At 42.1% G+C, this 18609-nt stretch overlaps 1 long non-coding RNA gene across 2 annotated transcripts in view; it reads left to right on the forward strand.

Moving 5' to 3' along the window:
- LOC106734369 (uncharacterized) overlaps positions 1-18609 on the forward strand; it is a 179011-nt gene that overhangs the window by 159402 nt on the left and 1000 nt on the right. Inside the window, exon 4 of one of the 2 annotated variants that reach the window (XR_001370016.2) lies at positions 984-1019. The exons of the other annotated variant lie outside the window; for it this stretch is intronic. This is a non-coding gene — a long non-coding RNA (uncharacterized LOC106734369). The remainder of the gene's footprint in view (positions 1-983; positions 1020-18609) is intronic. 2 annotated transcript variants of the gene reach the window in all.

The raw sequence follows: 18609 nt of genomic DNA on the forward strand, positions 1-18609 counted from the left end.
TTAAAAAAAAGAGATAAGACAATAGACTAAGAAAATTTTACTAGTCCCCTTACTTTTAAAGATATTTCTGAGATAGTCCTTGCATGGTGTAGCATAGTCTATAGCAAACTGAAATGCCATATTGGAAGCCACATGGCCCACCCAGGATTGGGATTCTGGAAGAGGCTTACAGGCACATCAGACACATGCATGGGCCCAAGATCAGAGGGACAAGAGGGATGAAGAAGGCATCTGGGAGTGATGGGATCTGTCCAGAGTCTGTCTCTCTCTCTTTCTCATACACACACACATACATCCTATCTTATTTGTTTATGAATAAAATAAACTTGAAAAAAGAAACTTGTTGAGATAAATCCTTAGGCAAGGAAGTTCTAACATTCTACAGAAATTATAAAGCATCAGGACTTGTGGGAAACCCCTGAACCCATCCCAGCACTCAGAGGGCATGCCAGAGCCCAGACAAAGGTGGTCTGGGAAGTCTTAAGTTGATAAAGTCTGCTAGGCCAAGGTTTTGTCCCGGAGGGGAACATGCCAAGCCTCTCCTCTGAGACTCGCGGTGCAGTGTACTCCTGGGCTGCATGCTGCCTGGACTCTGTCCCACCTCTGCCAGCTCCCCAGGCGGGAAGAAACCCAAAATCTGCTCTACCCTGGGTTGTCACTGACAATTGAAAGCTTGAGTCCAGGGAGACTGCCTCCTGGGCAGCCTGTTTTTGCTCTTTCCCAATCTGTTCAACTCGGTTTCCTGCCGGCAGGAGTGTTCATTTTTGCCAGCTTTAAACCACCAAGTGCCCCAAGCATGGGCCCGGCCTCTGGAGCTATGCCCACTGCCTGGCCCACTGCCCGGGAGTTGTCAAGTGTCTGGACTGGGTATCTGTCCCTTCAGCTGCATGTCCTCCAGTCTTCTTGGAATGGTGAGATGGGAAATATCTATCCTGATAATTTTTCTAAGCCTACCCCAAATCTTCTTCATGTTCTTATTACAGGAAAGAACCCAATGTGGTGCAAGCACTCACTAAATGGTAAGAGTTCTGGGACTTTTAAAGGCATTTGGGGATTCCTTCTGAGCCCTCCAAGATCATAAAACATTTCAAAGGGCTTTTGGGCCGTGGGTGGTAGATTCTCCAGAAACCACAGCCTGAATGCAGCCTCAGTTTATGGGCCTCTTCTAGGGCTTCTCCATCCTTAAGATACTTTGGGTAAAAATAGCGTTTTGGAAGAGGGAAAAACCTGGCTAATTTTAGCCTGAAAGAGCTTGTAAGTGAGGCTAAACCTGTCCATCTATGCCTCTCGGGTGGTGTCCAGCCCAACAGCTGCCTAATGGGATACCAAAGGGTGTCCAATGGGGGCAAACTAAAGGGAATGGCCAATAGAAGATGACCCATAGGGGGGTCAACTATGGGACGAGGAGGAGCCCCCAACAGGGAGAAAGAACGACAGGGCTGAAGGCTCCTGCTAGGTCAGAATTCCCACACCAGACTGTTCGGCACAAGGATTGCGTCACATGTAGATCTCCAAAGTTAAATTGGTTCAGAAAAAATTATAGAAAAGTAAACATGCTATTTACCACTAGATGGGTGGTCATCACACATGCTACGTATCTGAAAATGTAAGTTAGAACAGTTTAAACCTTTCCATATCTAACGTCCGGCTGTAGTTCTGAGCTAGGTTAGTATTGTTTATTAACAAAACCAATACTTCCTTTTCCCTCCTCGAACAAGGCAGTTAGCTCTTTGACATAAATCCGTATATGAAAAAATATTGCTGTTTCCAAAATCATAGGTGAGAGAGTTAGATTTTTTTTTTCTTAATTCAGGATTTGTTGTTTCCATATATAAACAGAAAGATAACCAGTCTGGCTTTTAGAAATCAAGTTTAGCTTGCAGAATGGGCCATTCGAAAAAATCTCTTTTGACCTTTATATTCAGCAAATTCAGAAAGAAAATCACCGGTAGACCAGTAATAAATAATAATAAATGTGAAAATATAATGATCATGATGACAATTATGAAAAGATATCCTGCAAAATGAAAAGATATCCCACAATGAAAATCTATCCCGCACTTTTAAACCCACAATTTAGTTGATAACTTCTTCATGTCTACTTATCATAACAAGAAGTCATACGATAAATGGTCATTTAGAGCATTATTTATTGAATTCCCACATTTGCAATGAGCTGGAGATACTTTCCACATTTCAGTTTTTAAAAGTCACTAAAAATTCTTTGGGTCACAGGAGTTAAAATTAAACATCCTGCGATGGATAATGCTAAGTGAAATTGCAATTTGTAGTCCTGGGTATAAAGATTAGCTTCACTCCAAAGCATTTCCAAATAAAATAACTTTGAATTAGAAACTTTTCTTTCATATTCCTTATGGACAAAGAAATTCTATAATAACTTCAGGAAAAAATGACGATGCAGTATTAAAATGTTAAAAGTATTTTTTATCCATAAAGCTACAATTATTATCAAGGGTTTACTAACCCGTTTAGGTTTTTAGAATCTTTACCATCTAATCTTAGCATACTGCACTTTTTGGCTAAACACATAAACTCATTACAATATCAACACAGAATTTTGTATAGCAGCAGCAGCACTTCTAAACATGTAAAAACATGTTACAGGTTATAAAACAGCAATAGACTTCAAGTGCAGTCAAAGTAATCTTGGATTAAAACTGGCATCAAGTCCTAGTAAGCACATTCACCCATCAAATAGCACTAGAGGTGGGGCTGGTTATTAAAAACAAAGAAGGAAAACAAATAGGAGCTGGAGTATAGGATAACACACACACACAGAGTACAACGTGTATGGGCATTTCAATATACATGTGTGTGTGTGTATATATATATGTATATATATATACACACATACATACATACGTGTATTTTTTTAATGACAGAAAACCCCATATACCCCTATGGGAAGCAGGGATTTCTCTCTCTTTCTCCTTCCCCCCCCCACCTCTCTCTCTCTCAGAACTGCTTTCATTTTGACCCAAATTTGCTGGCTTACTAAAATGATTTTACCTTTCTCATTAGAAATTCATTTGAAGTAAAATTGTAGTCTTCACATTTAGAGCATCAAACGTTATTTATCTTAAGAAAATGAATGCTGCCATTCTTTAATTTCATATACTATTTCTTTTGTTTTGTCATTCATCTGGTGTTAAATTTTGCAGATTGAGTTTAATGCCAACCAGTGATCTGCCTGGGAAACTTGCCTTCGCAGGCAGATGTCCAGATCAAAAAATAGCCTAGCCTATCTTTATGGAAGATATATATATGTATATATATATACACACATACATACATACGTGTATTTTTTTAATGACAGAAAACCCCATATACCCCTATGGGAAGCAGGGATTTCTCTCTCTTTCTCCTTCCCCCCCCCACCTCTCTCTCTCTCAGAACTGCTTTCATTTTGACCCAAATTTGCTGGCTTACTAAAATGATTTTACCTTTCTCATTAGAAATTCATTTGAAGTAAAATTGTAGTCTTCACATTTAGAGCATCAAACGTTATTTATCTTAAGAAAATGAATGCTGCCATTCTTTAATTTCATATACTATTTCTTTTGTTTTGTCATTCATCTGGTGTTAAATTTTGCAGATTGAGTTTAATGCCAACCAGTGATCTGCCTGGGAAACTTGCCTTCGCAGGCAGATGTCCAGATCAAAAAATAGCCTAGCCTATCTTTATGGAAGAAATACACACAAATATTCACACATCATACAAAACAAGGTTGAAATGGGCGGGGCCACTTGATTGACATCCATTTGTCACTTTCATTGGAAAATTTCATGGGCAGCTTCCAATATGCTTAGACAAATTTAGATGAATGAAAGCGCTGACTAATGATGCTATTATCTATATACCAAATATAAATGAAGGCCTGAAAACCCCACGCTGCTCACGTGGACTACTAAAATGAGGGGGGAGGGGAACTTAGAAAAATGAGGAAGGAATGTCTTGAGATGGCAAAATTACTGAAAAGAAATAGCATCCAGCTATGTAAAAAGATAAAGCAGATTGAATAGTTTTGGGGAAGAGATCTAAGTCTAGTAAACAGGGCTAGAGTGTTATGAATCACAAACATTGCATTATCTACAATCTTTTTAACATTAAAATTATTTTAACCATCCATAACTAAGGGTTGTTATTTTAGGAGAATGAAGTCAATACATTTGTTTTCCTGAGGCAGGCAGGGGCAGTATTGTGCTATTCATGAACTTCATTAATATTCATTAATTTTTAAAGCAGTTTGGTTATTAGCATTGGCTATTATCTATACAGATATTTTGCCTTTAAATAAAAATAATTACAAAAACTTCATTATTTAAAAATGTAATTAGCATGAAATTCAAAACTTACGTTTTTATTAGTGGACATTACTCATTGGAGAGAACACATGTTTTTCAGAAGGCTCTGTTTTAATTGAATTCCTGGGATAAAAACTCTAAAATTTATACTAACTAAAATAAGCTAACTGTACCCCAAATTTCACTGAAAATACTTAACGTTTTTTTCATATTAATCTCCACTTTACAGAATGCCATGATTAACTCAATTAGTTCTGCAAACGAATTCAGTTGTTTGACATTCTTTAGCATTTCACAGTAGACCATTTTCACCCGTCCAGTGCCTCAGATCCCCAAAGATCCCAATGCACATTTAGCGATATTTACCTTATGAAGTAACTAAATCCAGATGAGCATAGAGCTCACATCACTGTAAAAAGAAATTGTTTCCTCGTGCTTACCTCTCCCACTTCGAAACTGCAAACTCAGAAAATCATCCTTGTGCAACTAGAAAATTGCAGTCAGAAAAGCAAACTAGTTTTATTTATAAATAAGCCTAACCATACAAAACATACAATACCTTGTTCTGCAAAAGTCTTCCAGCCTTTGTAAATCAGGCTTTTAACACTATGACAGATTAACAACCAGGACAAATAATTCATGCACATGGGGTTGGAAATGGAACCTTCCACACGTCTTTCTTGATTCACGTCCACTCTGAGGTACATGTTGAGTGATACTTTGTAGATTATAAGAAAATAAATAAATTAAAAAAAAAATACCACCCAAAGAAATGAAGTCTGAATACTTTAGAAATTGAGGCATAACCAGAGGGAATGTAGTGAACAGCTAAACTTTCAAGAAAACATTTCTTCCTGTGTATGTGTGTGGGGGCGTGTGTGTAAGGACTGCCTGCTCTGTAACTATATTTGAAGCAGTATGATTTCTGTTGGTCAAAATATCTTCCAGGGCAGTTCTAGAGAAACACCTCAGTTACATTTTCCTTAGATTTTGGTTTTGGCTTTTTGTTTTTCTGTTTAAGAAAGGCTGGCCCCTTGGGCCTGGTACAATTTTCTTGTTTAGGGCAGTTAGAAAAACATGGGAAAGCATCATGCTTCTTGTTATTGAAGATACACGACTGTAGATCTCATTTTTCTAAGAACATGGTTACTAACAGCTGACCAACAAGAAGAGTAAATTGAGTTCCTGGCTCCCTAAATGGATTAAACCTGCCTCACTTACTTCCACAATATCCTAGTGGGATAATGGCTAATACTGTCTTCAGAGAGAGTTCCTCACTCCAACTTATTTCTGAAAAGTAGAGAATTTTGCTGCACCCGCAAGTGGCTGGCTTTCCAAGTGGAGGTTAAAGACTTTGGGATGCCTGCTTTGGGGATACTGGACCTTCTCAGCCTCCTGCATCTGACTTGACATTGTGTGGAGGGTACCACAAACTCCGTCTGGAATCTCCAGGTTGAGTCTCCATGTGGGGTTCTGAACAAGATGCAAAGTTACTGCCAGTGTCTGAAGTTCCAGCTCCTCCATGAAAGCCTGTGGTCCCCAAATGCCACCACTTGATGAATGTCCGGGGTCTCAACTCCACAAGGCCGCTTTGTTCTCTCGGCATCTGGACAGAACTGAACAGGTCCAGTGAAGGGTACGGAATGGAAAGGGTTAATCAGAGTCCCCAGCATTGGAGGAGGCCAGGAACATCTCAGCGGGGACGCAACTGGAAACCACAAACACCCAAACTAGGTAGCAGCTCTGGAACTGAAACTCCAGACCTAGCTTAGGAAAAGAAGTCAAGTTTAGACCGAGGGGCTCCTCCATCAAGGTATCAGCACAGACCTATTAAAGACAGACGAGGTGGTACATCCCAGTCCTCAATCCATGGGTTTATTTTACGTTGCAGTTTAAGTCCCAAAATACATTTTTTGACCCCAGTGCCCTTTATTTCGAAAGATCCCCAGAGGTGTCCGCAGAAATGTCCAGTAGGAGGGCTGAAAGCGCAACGGGTACCCCCTAAGCCCCAACCTTTGCCTCTCCACCGTTTCCAAATAACCTTTGTGGCGGGGTCGGGGGACGCAAAACCACCTCTGCCGGGGTCGGTGCATCCTCAAAACCAGCCGCAGACAACAGGCTGCAGGACCACCTCGCCCGCCCCCAGTCCCGGCCCCACCTGCCCACCCGGGGCCGCCCCTGATCTCCCCCAAGAAACCCACAAGCGCTCCCTGCGCCCACCAGCGAATTCCTAACCGCCCCAGTCTTCCAGGAAAGAAGAGGGAAAAAAAAAAAGACCATGACATCACGGGCAGGTTTATTTGGGTTTGTTTGTTTGCTTGTTGGCTCGATTAAATACTCGTGGAAGGTGAACGTACCCCACACAGGAGAAGTTTGATGTTGACAAACTTCTGGTGGCAGCGAGACTGTGTCAGCACAACTTCCGGGATAATGAGAGCTGCTTTGCAGGGAGCGCGGCAGCGGCGGCGGGAGGCGGCCGCAGGACGGAACAGCAAATGCTATTCAGCCCGAGCAGTTTCAAGCCGCCCGAGCTGGGGAATTACTGTAGTCGAGCTACGGCTCTTACCACCGGCGCTGGATCTGGGCGCGCGTTAGGGGGGGAAGCTGCAGGCACAGGGCGCCGAGAGGGGAGCTTTCAAGTTACTTTGCTTCATCCCTGCACCCGGCAGAGGCTTGCAGGCTGTGTGGTAACTGCAAACATCTTGTCCCCTGCTTCTTTGGGCGGCTGCCCTGGAACCAACCAACTTTTCTCTCCCCAAAAACTCCCTCTTTGTTTCAAATAGGACTCTCCAAAATTTATTCTTGGGAAGACTGACAGCCGGGGTCAAGAAACAGCTGTTGAAGTTAATGTTTCTTCCTCCCACTTCGTCTGATGGTTGTGCCCTGCCAAGACAAAGTGAGAGGCACTGCCTGGTGGTTTCTTTAAACAGACATGCATTTAGCCAAAAAAAAGGGGGGGGGGTATATTTCCCTTCTTAACATACAATCTGATCAGAAATGCAACAGCATGTGCCTTTCAACTTGAGCTGATTACTTGCTGAAAAGATGCTGCAGCTTTTAGTTTTGAACACTTTGAGCAGGGAGGGTGGCTGGGTAGGGATGGCTGGAGACAGGGTTGCACCTCCCACATTTGGGTAAAGGGGCAAAATGTTAAAACTCCCCTTCCTCTGACCCATTACTGGTCCTCTAAGAAAGGTGGAATGGCCTGAGGAAGGGAGGAAAGTATTGCATTCCTTTGCAAGGTTGAAGTCACATTTCAAAATCCGAATCATTCTGCCCAACAAGGGCTTGCCCCGAGCTAGGCTAACTGTTTTCATTTGGAGATGACCGAGGCCAAAACCTGGAGGCTGCTGCCAGCTCTTGGTAGTTCTTGGTGGCCCTCTCCAGACTAGGCCTGACTCCTCTCCCCTTCCCTTGGCCTTCACCCAGAGGCTTGCTGTAGAGGAGAGGCTGTTCTTTGTGTTGTTTTCTCCAGGGTGAAGGCTGAGTTTAGCACGGCCCTTCCTCCTCTCAGTTTTAGAGTGCTCTGGAGGCTGCTGTGGGGCCCCTTGGGGCTGTTCCCGAGAGTCTCCATTCCCAGACCCAGCAGCTCCCCAGACATCCAGCCCTCTGGAGTAGGGGTGGGTCAGTGGGGTCTCTGCTCCTTCTACCTCAGAGAGCTCAACCACTCTTCCTACAGACCCATTCTCCTTTGGGAACACCAGGGTCCTCTGGCCTCTCGCATAAAATCCTATGAAGACATAAAAGGACCTCCCTCTCCACCACCAGTTTCTCCTGTCACCACATCGCAATGCAGTGCCATCACAAAGTGATATTGCGTCAGGCCCAAGGATATTTTAGGAAGCTCTCAAGCTGGGTCCAAAAAGCCTTGCGTGCAGGCATCAGGACCACACTGCCAAGATCAGAGCTGCGGAGCTGCTGGACAGGTGGCAGCGCTGTCCTCTCTATTCTCAGCACACTTGCTCCCCCAACCCCAAACCAGGCAGGTCCACTAGGTGGCTTTCCACCCCTCTCCTAGCTCCCAGGCTCCCTACCTTTGTTTCTCCCTGTGACTCTGTAAAGTGTCCTGGCCCACCTTTTGATATATTTCCTGTTTTTCTGCCTATCATGGTCACTCGCTGAGACCTTAGTTAGTATTTGTTCGTGTGAACTGTAAACCAACTGAATCACCCATGGAAGTGCAGTGACTGCCCCCCACGCGGCCTCCAACTTGGGCGCCTGCAGTCTGCAGGCCTCCCTGGACGTGTTTGACTTGGGTGAACTTTCCTCATTCCCTTGGACCCTGGCTCTCCTAGCTTGGCTGGCACAAGGGCAGCTGCCAAGAAACAGCGCAGCACCCTCAGCAAGTGCCCCCTTCTCTGAGTCCAGCTAATGCAATCCCACAACCAGTTGACTTCAATTCCTTCCGCTGCATTGTTCTCTGTCCTCAGAGAGGCCAGTGCTCAGCTTCTAGCAGGGTTTGGAGGCAGCCCGCCACTGATCCTGGAGTTGTAATTCCCATTGCAGGCTCCTGCAGTTTTATTATGGCCTCCTTTTTTCTAAGATTGACAGATATAAAACTCCAGTGTTGAGGGAGGCCTACAACAGCACCTTTAAAGACTTCTTTGTATAGAAATGTAACCTTAGGGTAAGTCGGCCCAGGTCGGCCCAGCTCCAGGAAGGGCACTGTATCCTGCTACGGGGAAGTCCTGTGCTGAGACAAATCTTGAGATTGCTCCTAATGGTTGGCTACCCTGCAGCCTCCCAGGGTCAATACCATCTTTTTCCTCTAAGTGGAAGATGGGCTTTATGGATTTCTTTTTTTTTTTTCTCCCTTCTGGGAGGGATATGGAGAGCAGGGCAGCTAGCAGGGAGGGAATGAGTGTACGAGACCTACAGCAGGGGTCCAGGGAGCTCAACATGGATCTCTTCCTCCAGTGAGTGGATCTCTAAATCACTCAAGCCTCCTCGAACTATCCAAGTCGGGGTGTCCCCTAGTGGGCTGAGAGTTAATCCATTAGCTCCTCTTGGACTTGATGCTACTGTTCCCATTCCCAAATGGAATGCCTTTGGATCACTTAGAGGATCTGATCTATCGATGCAGGTGTTGGGTTAGATAAATTATCCCGACAGCAAGGGTGAAGAAATACAGCATCTTAATTTATCATGCAGAATTACAGTCAGATTCAAATCAGGTAGAATCACTAAGGGATTTAGAGCCAGAGTCTTTTCCCAAAGAGAAAAAGGACTAAAGAATAGTTTTTCATTGAAGTTTAGTGAGGTCAGGAATGTAGCATATTATATTTGGGTTTTTTTCTTTTTTTCTTTTTCTCCTCTCTATCTTTTAAATGTTCACTTATGTTTTCAATCAGACAGGGCAGTAAGAGGAAATTACATGATCAGATGTGTATGATTAGACTGTAACTGTTCCATAGACAAGTGCAAACATGAGCGATGAAGATGCCTTTGTCATTACTGAGGGCTCCCTGTAGACACTGGGACTGTGCCTGATTAAGGGACAAGGGAGGTAGCTAGCTAGAGAAAATAAAGTGGAATCCGGGAGCCTAACAAAGAGTACAGGTCCTAGGGAGTCCAGTTGAGATGTGGGTGTTTAGCCCCGTGTTTCTTGGAGCTGAAGGTATTAGTACAGAGAAGTTAACACGATGATTTTAGTCAATGTTTCAAAACAGGTATTCTCACAGAGTCAAGAACATGGACAATGAAGGAAATGGAAATGAGATGTCTTTAGATGGTATTTGAGATTGTAGACTGCAGGCAAAAAGAAAAATACACTTTTTTTTTTTTTAAGAAAAATACAATGCTCCCCCTTCTTCCTCCTAAACCTAAGCAGGAGTTTAAGTTTGAATTAAAAGCCTCCCGGTTGTTTCTCCTCCAGCTTCTCTAGTTACCCCATCCATACTCCAGTTCTGGTTTTGGGCAGAGCTGTAATTGTCCTTTGTAGGAATTGCATGAAATTCTGTGCTGGTTTTCTAATATGGGAAAATGTCTACTAGGGAGTCTAAGACCACCAAACTAGTTTCATTATGACCCAAGATGCACTTAAATCCAGCCCTTCCGTGGTGGGTGACTGGCCCAGCACACTCTTCCTCTGCGGTGCTCATTAAAATGTTATTTACATTTTACATTATGGTCCCCAGCCATAAGTTGGAATTTTATCTTAGCAACTAGAGAAAAATACTCTTGTGACATCTAGGCCTGTGAAGTTTTAGCTTCTAGTACAGATCTGTTGGTGATTTGCAAAACAAGAGTTTATCAGTTGAGAATGAGACCTCCCGTTTCAGTTCAGAAGAGTTGAGAAGAGAAGACAATGAAAAAATTCATGATCACAAATTGAAATTTGTTAGCCAAGTACACATACCTTAACATTTACCTTCCTCTTGAACGTTGATTTAATGTTTACCAAAAGTATGAAATCAACAAGTCCAAAGAAAGCACATTTTATACGTTGATGACCCTACAGTGGAAGGTGGAGACTTTATAGCTACGCTCTTTCTGCTTGCCTTCAAACACTCATTTACATGACCAGAATTATTCCAGATCAACAACAGGACCATTAATCCCAATCTCTTTCAGGTAAACCAAACTGTCTGGATTCTTACTTCTGCAGGTCAAATTAAATTAACATTTTAATGATGTGTTTCTGGCATTGTTCATGCTTCATAAAGAGTAACTCACTTTATTTGACTCAAGGCAACACAGCTATATAAGTGGTTCAGAGAAATGAATCATTTTGCCAGGTCTGAAAATAAAGTTTCCTTGAGTTCTTGAGACAGCAAAGCTTCTTCAGAGTCTGTAAGCCCAACTATCTGATGCTACCACCTTTTTTAACCAACTACTAGGAATTACAGTTAAAACCAGTTATGAGAATGATTTTTTTGCAACACCCTTATGAAGGCCAGATGAAAATAAGAGGCCATTTCTCAGATGGCAGTAAGCCAAGCGTCTAAGACCTCTGGAGATGCTTGATACCTTGCCATGTATCATCACAGTCCAGTCCTGGGTAAGGTGTGCTCATCTGAGTTTCACTGGCTACAGGAAAGGACATGTGTAGAATAACAAGTGATTCCACTCTCAGTGCTTCAGTTAGAACCTAGCATGCCTGATAGCGTTCCCAGGAAGAGGGTGTGGGAAATGACTATTGAAGATGGCGTCAGCCCTCACTGCTCAACAGCCTGGTGACATCCAGTTGGGCAGCCACCTTAATTCTATGGTATGTATGATTCCGCGATTACTGGGACGCAGCTGAAAACAATAAGCCCTTTCTTCGCTGCAGCATGGTGAACAACAAGGTCAACTGTAGAGGATTTTTTAAAGGAAAAATGTAGGGAACGATGATTTTAGTCAATGTTTCAAAACAGGTATTCTCACAGAGTCAAGAACATGGACAATGAAGGAAATGGAAATGAGATGTCTTTAGATGGTATTTGAGATTGTAGACTGCAGGCAAAAAGAAAAATACACTTTTTTTTTTTTTAAGAAAAATACAATGCTCCCCCTTCTTCCTCCTAAACCTAAGCAGGAGTTTAAGTTTGAATTAAAAGCCTCCCGGTTGTTTCTCCTCCAGCTTCTCTAGTTACCCCATCCATACTCCAGTTCTGGTTTTGGGCAGAGCTGTAATTGTCCTTTGTAGGAATTGCATGAAATTCTGTGCTGGTTTTCTAATATGGGAAAATGTCTACTAGGGAGTCTAAGACCACCAAACTAGTTTCATTATGACCCAAGATGCACTTAAATCCAGCCCTTCCGTGGTGGGTGACTGGCCCAGCACACTCTTCCTCTGCGGTGCTCATTAAAATGTTATTTACATTTTACATTATGGTCCCCAGCCATAAGTTGGAATTTTATCTTAGCAACTAGAGAAAAATACTCTTGTGACATCTAGGCCTGTGAAGTTTTAGCTTCTAGTACAGATCTGTTGGTGATTTGCAAAACAAGAGTTTATCAGTTGAGAATGAGACCTCCCGTTTCAGTTCAGAAGAGTTGAGAAGAGAAGACAATGAAAAAATTCATGATCACAAATTGAAATTTGTTAGCCAAGTACACATACCTTAACATTTACCTTCCTCTTGAACGTTGATTTAATGTTTACCAAAAGTATGAAATCAACAAGTCCAAAGAAAGCACATTTTATACGTTGATGACCCTACAGTGGAAGGTGGAGACTTTATAGCTACGCTCTTTCTGCTTGCCTTCAAACACTCATTTACATGACCAGAATTATTCCAGATCAACAACAGGACCATTAATCCCAATCTCTTTCAGGTAAACCAAACTGTCTGGATTCTTACTTCTGCAGGTCAAATTAAATTAACATTTTAATGATGTGTTTCTGGCATTGTTCATGCTTCATAAAGAGTAACTCACTTTATTTGACTCAAGGCAACACAGCTATATAAGTGGTTCAGAGAAATGAATCATTTTGCCAGGTCTGAAAATAAAGTTTCCTTGAGTTCTTGAGACAGCAAAGCTTCTTCAGAGTCTGTAAGCCCAACTATCTGATGCTACCACCTTTTTTAACCAACTACTAGGAATTACAGTTAAAACCAGTTATGAGAATGATTTTTTTGCAACACCCTTATGAAGGCCAGATGAAAATAAGAGGCCATTTCTCAGATGGCAGTAAGCCAAGCGTCTAAGACCTCTGGAGATGCTTGATACCTTGCCATGTATCATCACAGTCCAGTCCTGGGTAAGGTGTGCTCATCTGAGTTTCACTGGCTACAGGAAAGGACATGTGTAGAATAACAAGTGATTCCACTCTCAGTGCTTCAGTTAGAACCTAGCATGCCTGATAGCGTTCCCAGGAAGAGGGTGTGGGAAATGACTATTGAAGATGGCGTCAGCCCTCACTGCTCAACAGCCTGGTGACATCCAGTTGGGCAGCCACCTTAATTCTATGGTATGTATGATTCCGCGATTACTGGGACGCAGCTGAAAACAATAAGCCCTTTCTTCGCTGCAGCATGGTGAACAACAAGGTCAACTGTAGAGGATTTTTTAAAGGAAAAATGTAGGGAAAGGAAGCAACCACTTTAGTAACCCAAGAGAGCTTTTGTTGCCAAAGAGCAATCTCAGACCCTAACAGTTACACAGTACATTTGGTTTACTAAAGGTGCCTGCCCCACAAAAGATCATAGTAATATTCTTTTTCTCCCTAACCAACAAGTGTCTTGCCATCTCTGATAAAAAAAAAAAAGAAACATGTGCCACACTGCAGAGAAACGTCTCTGTCCAGAGAGTCTTCAAATTTTTAAGGATACATCTAACTATAATCTAAATATAATCATGCAATTATCTAAATATACTCATGCAAATTAATAAGAGTCATCACTTTTCAGCAACTAGCAGTTGACTTTCTCTTCAGGACCATTTTTCACAAAGAAACAAAGTTATCATCTCTTCGAAGGATTTATTGCAGATATGACAATTAGAGGGAACCGTGAGATCTTGCTTGAGAGGTGAATACCAGGTGGATGGCTGGCCCACTCAGTAATAAAGTGATTTGTCCTCAGACAAATAATGTTGGGCTTCTGATGCTTGCCTCAGCAAAACTGCAAATTATTATTTTTCATAGAGGTTGTCCATAAATCAATGCAGTTCAAAATGTTCACTGCTAAATCCTCACATTCTCAGAGATAAAGAGGGCAAAGAAGGAGAACAAGAATTTGCAGCTCATTATTCACATGTTTATCCCCACGGTTTGGGATGTTGAGAATACTTTTTGAAAAGTTTTCAAGAAAACGACTCCCAGATAGTTTCCATAAATGAGGAGCATGTTTACATTTCAGATACAATCCTCAGAGTGGGTACAAAGAGCAGTTTGTTTTCACTCTACAGTACAGGAAGTGACTTACTCATTTACATCGTGCTTTGTGAGGACCACAGTAGTGAACTAAAAACATTTCTGAAACTAAAGTCAATTTTCCTATGATACTATTTTGTTAACTAATACCTATGACAAATTTTGCCTGAAAATAAAATTATGTTTTTCTTTTGAAAATGTGCACTATTTTTTTTTTAATTGCAAGAAGGTATGGATGCTCCCCAGAGAGAGAGAGAGAAAGAGAGAGGGAATAAGCACCCCCTAATGGGGTGTGGTCGCTTCTCTATCTCTTCTCCTCCACTTCTTTAACCTCTCAGGATGTGGGGCATGCATGCAAGCACACAGGCCTGGCATGTTTTTCAAGCTGTGGAGTCTGGGACTCCAACTGTGCGGTTGGCCATGTGCAATCCGGCTCCCTCAAGCATTAGGCCAGAGGACCAGCCCTCCAAAATGCACCTTTTAAAAGTTTTAAACTCAGGCTGGCAGTTCAAATCCCATCCCTAGAGGCTGGAAAAACACACCAAGAGCATTGTGTGTGTGCCCCAAATCCTGACAGAATGGAGAAGTGGAGGAGAAGGGATTGCAGTGGGACCATGCCCCACTGGGAGGTGTTTTGTCCCTCTCCCTATCTCTCTACCTTTCTCTCTCTGTCCGGTGAGTACACGTACCTTCTGGCAAATAAGAAAAAAAAAAATTAAGTCTTTTGCAATGGGTCATAAATCTAAGCTAACATATAGTGATAGTTACATGGTACTTTCCATATATTTCAAAGAATTCTAAAGAACAGCCCAGTACAAGTGTTAAATGTTATGGGATACATTATCACAATAGGTGGTGTACATAGCCTACAGAAAGCATTGTTTTATCAGATCAAGTCTAGCTGTGTAGTGATCATCCTGCCTCAGCCTCCCCACAGGGACTACAGGTGTGTGCTGTTGCGTGCAGCTCTTCTTTTAGATAGGGTCTCACTATGTTCCCTAGGTTCATTTTAAGCCACCCCACCCCCGACCCCCACCACCCCCTAGTTGCTGAGATTGCAGACACACACCTCTGTCCTCCTGCCATTAAGTTAAACAGGAAATTGAACCCTAGCCTCTCATTTGGTGCAGGTATGCAGAACACAGAGTCTGGGCAGCTCACACCACTGCAGCTGGACCCTATGAAGTACCTTTAACTTAGATACTGAATATGCCATACTGAGTGAGTCCATAATGAATGTATCTACGACAGCAACTTCTCTTTTCCTTTTTTTTAAAAAATATTTATTTATTTAATTCCACTTGTTATTATTTTTTATTTATTTTTTGAGAGACTTTTGCTATAGGGCGTGTGCGCTCACCAGACAGACAGAGAGAGACATAGAGACAGAAAGCAAGAAATCACCTCCCAGGGGGGGATGGTCATGCCACAATCCCTTCTCCATTCTCCTCTCGGGATCTTGGGCACGCATGCACATGCGCCCAGCGTGAGTTTTAAGCCGCCGGGTCCCGGACACGAACTGCAGTTGACTACATGGGAGTCTAGCGACATAGCCATTACGCTAACTGCTGGTTCCCTGTTATTATTTTTTATTTGAGCAGAGAGAGACAGAGCGAAAGGGGAAGTGAGGAAGCAAGCTGCCAGAGAGAGAGAGTGAGTCAGAAAGCAAGCTGCAGACCCAGGACTTGAACCATAGTCAGTCATGTGGGAGTGTCCAGCGCCTTAGCCACCATGCCACCTGCTGGTCCCTACTTTTCTTTTCTTTCTAAGATTTTTTTATTTAATTAATTCCATTTGTTATTACTATTATTTTTTATTTGACCAGAGAGATAAAGGGAAAGTGCAAAAGCAAGCTGTCAGGGCTGGGACTTGAACCATGGTCAATCATGTGGGAATCCAGCCCCTTAATCACCATGCCACCTCCTGGCCCCAACAGTAATTCTTCAAAAGTAACTTGTTGTGGCTGAATTCAGAACTCAAGTTTTGGTTGTTTTTTTTTTTTTTTCCTTTAGAGAGAAAGTTTTGCTATATGGCACATGTGCTCACTGGAGACAGAGAGAGAAAATGAGAAATCATCCCCCCCCCCCCCCTTCCAACCTACGATGAGATGGCCACACCACAGTCCCTTCTTCTCCATTCTCCTCTCAGGAATTTGGTTATGTACACACTCACGGTCAGTGTGAGTTTCAATCTACCTGATATGAGACTTGAACCCCGGTCAGCCACGTGGGAGTCCAGACCACACCACCTGCTAGCCCTGGCACTTCTAATTATCCACTAGTTAGGCAGAATAGAGGCAGAAGAGAAAGTATTACTCTGTTAACGTGCTTCAGCTCAGCCCTAAAGGGACTGTCTCCAGGATTGGAAAAGAAGACTAAGTCTACAGAAAACGGTAACCTCTTACTCAGGAAGACTATGAGGATTTCATGTATAGAGCTGCTGTTTGCCAGGAGGTATTTACCTTTCTCCAAATTCCATTTACTGAGTTGGTTTCCTCCTTTCTCCTGAGGTAAGCTACACAGTAAATATACACATTGATTACTGCCATGTTGCATACATCTTCTTTGTATAAGTGCCATATATGATCAGCCTTTAATCTGCAGTGATAAAAGAGTTGGTCATAAAAATAAGGGTGAAGACTCTGAAGTCCGAGGTCCTGGGTTCAAATCCTGCTTCTGCCTTAGCAGTAGAGTAACCTAGACTTAATCTCGGTTCTTTATTCAGAAAGTGGGGCAAAGACAATAATAAAATATACTTCAGCATTTCCTATCTCATTTCATAAGCATCTGCATCAAAATCTCTCTGAAATGCCCATGAAATGTGGATGGAGCTTTAACTGGCCTTTGGACCAATCTGTGGATGGATTTTCCTTCCAATGAAAGATAAAGGACTGTGTTTTTCTCTGAAGGCAAATATTTTACACTCAGTACTGACTCTCAAGTAGTTCTTGGGGCTATACAATCCTAGGTGGAGTCCAAGACTCCAAATCAGCTAGTCAGCTTCTCCACCTTCACACAGTTGTGCCATCCTGCTCAGGTCTGGTCACTGAAGGCCAGATGCTGTTTCCTGTCTCAGGTGAGGATTTTCTTATTCTTTCAACTATTGATAGATCGTTAACTTTCAGAGGAAAGGGTCTAGAAGTCTTATAGGTCCTTCGATTCTTTTTTTAAAAATTTTAAATGATTATTTTGACTTTATTTATTTATTTAATTTAATTTTGACCAGAGAAGCACAGAGAGAGAGAGAGGGAAAGTGAGAAAGCAAGCTGCCAGGTCTGAGACACGAACCGGGGTCGGTCATGTGGAAGTCCAGCCTCCCTATCCACCATACCACCTGCTGGTCCTGGTCCTTGTATTCTTTAAAGCACTATGTATAACATAATGCATTGAAAATAGCATTCTAAGCAATGCATGTTTGCAGCTTGATTATTTTTAAAATGAACTATGGAATGTTTGTAACAAAACAGGTTTCAAGTGAAGAATCCTTTATACCCCTTCAAAATGGGCTAATAAAAACTCTAGGAATACCCTGTTTGGACACTAATCTAATGATACTTATTTTCCTTTTATTTTTTTTCTTTTCTTTATCCTCTTTTTTTTTTTTTAAATCTTTAAACATTTTTTTCTCTGCTTCCATGTCAACAATGCTAGTTAAAAATAGTTTTATTTGGTTTTTATCAGATTTGCAATTGTAGGAAATGTTCATTAAAGGTAAGGGTTTTTTTGTTTTTTTTTTTTTCTTTTTTGGTTATTTAGGTGACGAGGTGATTAAGGCTCTGGGTCCCACTGTACAGTTCAAGTCCCAGACTGGCGCCTTAAAAACTGTGTGTGGATGTATGTCCAAAATCCTGAGAGGAGGATGGAGGAGAAGGGATTGTGTTGTCATCATCCCCTCTGGAGGATGATTTCTTAATTTCTTCTGTCTCTCTGACTCTGATGAGAGCATGTGTTTTATAGCAAATAAATAAATAAATAAAGTAAAGTTTCCAAGGTCCAGCCTTGTGGCACAGTGGTAATAAGCTGGTCAAGAGAAGCTAGATCCCAGATGGGGACTGTAGTTCTAATCCTGGCCCAATCATCCTGAAACATTCTGGGTATTGTACCCGGGACTTAATAGACTGGAGAACTGGAGGGAGGATATCTCCGTGTAACCAGAACCTGTGGAGGGTCCTTCACGGTACACATTTTCCTTCTCGCCACATATCCATCAGAAATGACTGCTAAGATTTCAATTTTCTAGGTTGTTTTCTTTATTTATATTTTCAATGCATACACTAACATTTATTATTATTTCATAGAAACATGGTTATACTAATCTGGAACTTGCTTTTTCTTTTTCATTTAACAATGCATTGTGAATGCCTTTCCATGTCAACACATACCTTCTTCCTTTTTAGTGCCACATAGTACAGAAGTTTCTTGTTATCCAACTATTCATTATCATTATCAAAATCGCAATCGTAGCTAAGTTGTGTCGGGCAG

The sequence above is a fragment of the Tupaia chinensis genome, unplaced genomic scaffold, assembly GCF_000334495.1.
Source record: "Tupaia chinensis unplaced genomic scaffold, TupChi_1.0 Scaffold000099_1, whole genome shotgun sequence".
Classification (NCBI taxonomy): domain Eukaryota; kingdom Metazoa; phylum Chordata; class Mammalia; order Scandentia; family Tupaiidae; genus Tupaia; species Tupaia belangeri.